General features: G+C 58.7%; 1 pseudogene; it reads left to right on the forward strand.

The window, feature by feature from the left end:
• Window positions 1-225: 225 nt before the first annotated feature.
• Window positions 226-3,195, forward strand: LOC129027085 (disks large-associated protein 4-like; annotated as a pseudogene).
• The last annotated feature ends 386 nt before the right edge of the window (window positions 3,196-3,581 follow it).

Below are 3,581 nucleotides of genomic sequence, written 5' to 3' on the forward strand. Positions count from 1 at the left end.
AAAAGGATTTTCAGGTGTGCCGCGCCGGCCGGAGGAGATACATGGGGCGCCCGTGGGCCAGGGCCAGGTGCGGGGACCTGTGAGCGGACCCCAGAGGCGGCGGCACAGTGGAGCTGCTGAGCGGGCTTGAGGCTGCAGAGGCGCCCGGCGCAGGGTGGCTGCCTCCCGGGGGAGGCGACCCGGGGGCCCTGCTAGGGTGACGGCTCCTGCCCTCGGCCTGGGGTCATGAAAGGTCTCGGTGACAGCCGCCCCCACCACCTCTCTAGGGACAGCCTAGACCCACCCCACGAGCCCGTTTGCAGGGACTGACCACAACTCCTACCTGCTGTCGCCCACGGACACCTTTGCTGGCAAGGCCCGCTTCCCTGGGCAGGACACCCTGCTGGGGGATGGCCTCTTTCCCCACAACAACCAGCTGCCCCCGCCCAGCAGCACCTTTCTCTACATCCACGACAACTCCCACTTCGAGGTGCCAGAGGAGAGCCCCTTCCCCAGCCATGCCCAGGCCACCAAGATCAACCGGCTGCCCACCAACCTCCTGGTCCAGTTTGAGAAGCAGCTGCCCATCCACTGTAGTGGCTTCAGCACCCTCCAATTCCCCCATGGTGAGACCAAGGCCCGTGGCGAGAGCCCTGGCTGCATCCGCCACCTGGTCCACTCAGTCCAGCAGCTTTTCTTCACCAAGCCACCCTTACTGGATGGCACAGTGGGCAAGGTCGGTGGCAATGGCAGCAAGAAGGGTGACATGGAGGACTGGCAAGGGCCAGAGGGCCAAAAGCAAGGAGCGGGCCAAGGTTGGGGAGCCCAAAGGGCGCAGCCGCTCCAACATCTCAGGCTGGTGGAGCGCCGATGACAACTTGGATGGCGAGGCCGGCACCTTCCGCAGCAGTGGCCCAGCCTCCGGGCTAATGACACTAGGCCGCCAGGCAGAACGCAGCCAGCCACTCTACTTCATGCATGCCTACAACACCCTCAGTGGGCACATGCTCAAAGCCACCAAGAAAACACCACCCAGCTAACGGTCCCACCACCCCCGCCTGCACCCCCAGCCACCTGCCCCAGCCTTGGGGTGGGCACTGAAACCAACTACGTCAAACGGGGCTCCTGGTTCACTCTGACCCTCAGCCACGCCCACGAGGTCTGCCAGAAGACCTCGGCCACATTTGATAAGAGCGTGCTCAAGCCCAAATCCTGCCACCAGGGTCTAGCCTACCATTACCCGCAGGTGCCTGGTGGTGGCGAGTGCAGCACCACGATGCTGTCCCCATGCGAGACGGATGCCGCAGCCGACGGCCCCAGCCCGTTCCGGCTCATGCGCAGCAGCAGCTACATCAAGGCCATGGGTGACAAGGACAGCGACGAGTCCGGCCGCAGCCCCGAGCCCTCACCCAAGACTGCAGCGTGGCGCCAGAGCTATCTGAGAGCCACGCAGCCGTCACTGGGAGAGCAGAGCAACCCCCACAGGAGTCTGGACCGCCTGGATTCAGTGGACATGCTGCTGCCCTCCAAGTGTCTGGGCTGGGAAGAGGACTACATGCCCATCAGTGACAGCCTCAACGACTCCAGCTGCATCAGTCAGATTTTGGACAGGCCTCCCTGATCCCCCAGTTGTTTGGCCATGAGCGGCAGGTACGGGAGGCAGAGCCGAGTGAACAGGATGAGGCGGCCTGCGAGTCAGCCTGCAGCGAAGCGGAGTCCACAGCGGCGGAGATGCTTGATTTGCCACTGCCCAGCTGCTTCCGCTCCCACAGCCCCAGCTACCTGCGTGCCATCCAGGCAGGCTGCTCGCAGGAGGAGGACAGTGTCTCCCTGCAGTCCCTCTCCCCACCACCCAGTACCAGCAGCCTCAGCAATAGTCACAGCCTTCCGAGTTCATCATGCCTAGTGGCGTATAAGAAGACCCTGCCACCGGTCCCTCCATGCACCACTTCAAAGCCGTTCATCTCAGTCACAGTCCAGAGTGGTACTGAGTCTGCCCAGGATACCTTCCTGGACAGCCAGGACCACAAGAGCGAGGTGACTAGCCAGTTGGGCCTGAGCAACTCATCAGACAGCCTGGACAGTGGTACCCGACTGCCCAGCATGACACGGGGTGGAGTCGCCCCAGCCCCTGAGGCCCCAGAGCCACCCCCAAAACATGCAGCTCGGAAAAGTGAATAAGGGACGCTGACCAGCTCTGAGTCCCACCCCGAGGCCACCCCCAAAAGGAAACTGTCATCAATAGGAATACAAGTTGACTGCATTCAGCCAGTGCCAAAAGAGGAGCCCAGTCTCACTACCAAATTCCAGTCCATCGGGGTTCAGGTAGAGGACGACTGGCAAAGCAGCGTCCCCTCTCACAGTATGTCCTCCCAACAGGACACGGACTCAGATACCCAGGATGCCAATTACTCAAGCTATAAATCATCTGAGAGGAGCCTTCCAGACTGTACCCTTCACCCCAACTCCATCAGCATCGATGCTGGTCCTTCACGGGCCCCCAAGATTGCCCAGATCAAGCACAGCCTCTCCTATGGAGACAACAGTGACCCTGCCCTGGAGGTGTCCTCGCTGCACCCACCAGACCCCAGCTCGAGACTTCTTCCAGCTCCCCAGCAGAGCCGGCACAGCCACGGACCTGCCACCGAGACGGCTACTGGTTCCTAAAGCTACTGCAGGCAGAAATGGAGCAGCTGGAAGGCTGGTGCTGCCAGATGGACAAGGAGACCAAAGAGTACAACCTCTCTGAAGTCTTAGGAAAAGTCCTCAGTGCTGTGGGTAGTGCCCAGCTACCAATATCCCAGAAATTCCAGCAGTTCCTTGGCCTCTGTGAGCAACACTTGAACCCTGATGCCAACCCACGCCCCATAGCCCGGGACCTGGCAGGGTTCTGGGACCTGCTACAGCTGTCCATCAAGGACATCAGCATGAAGTTCGATGAACTCTACCACCTCAAGGCCAACAGCTGGCAGCTGGTGGAGACCCCCGAGAAGAGGAAGGAAGAGAAGAAACCACCCCCTCCGGTCCCGAAGAAGCCACAAATCCAAGCCGGCAGTGAGCCGTGACAAGGCCTCAGATGCCAGCGACAAGCAGCACCATGAGTCCCACAAGAGACTCCCGGTGGCCAAGTGGGCAGCTTCTGTGAGGCAGAACTCAGCCACCGAGAGCATGGAAAGCATCAAGATTTATGTCCTGGAAGCCCAGACCAGGCTCTGAGACCATGCAGGAGGAAAGAAAACGATTTTAAATCATTAAAAAACACAAAAACCAAGTGTGAATGGAAAAATAAAAAATAAAAAATGATTTGTAAATAGATCGTCTGGGACTTTCAGGTATTCTGTTATGAACACCAAGCCTGCCTTTCTCCAGGGATCGCCTCTGTCTACCCTGAAGTTTTCCTCTTTACAATTCTGATTTTTTGTTGTACGTCCCCTCTGTCTGTAAACTGGTGTGACATTTTGGGAGAGATTCTCGGCTCCATTTTCTCACTAACTGAGGATCCAGTGTGATAGTAATCATGCTTCCACAGCAGTGATGGGGTTCCTTCATTTTCCCGATATCCCACTGTTTATTTTGTTTTAAGTAAAACATCTTCCCCTTCA

This window comes from Pongo pygmaeus, chromosome 13 (assembly GCF_028885625.2).
Source record: "Pongo pygmaeus isolate AG05252 chromosome 13, NHGRI_mPonPyg2-v2.0_pri, whole genome shotgun sequence".
Lineage (NCBI taxonomy): Eukaryota > Metazoa > Chordata > Mammalia > Primates > Hominidae > Pongo > Pongo pygmaeus.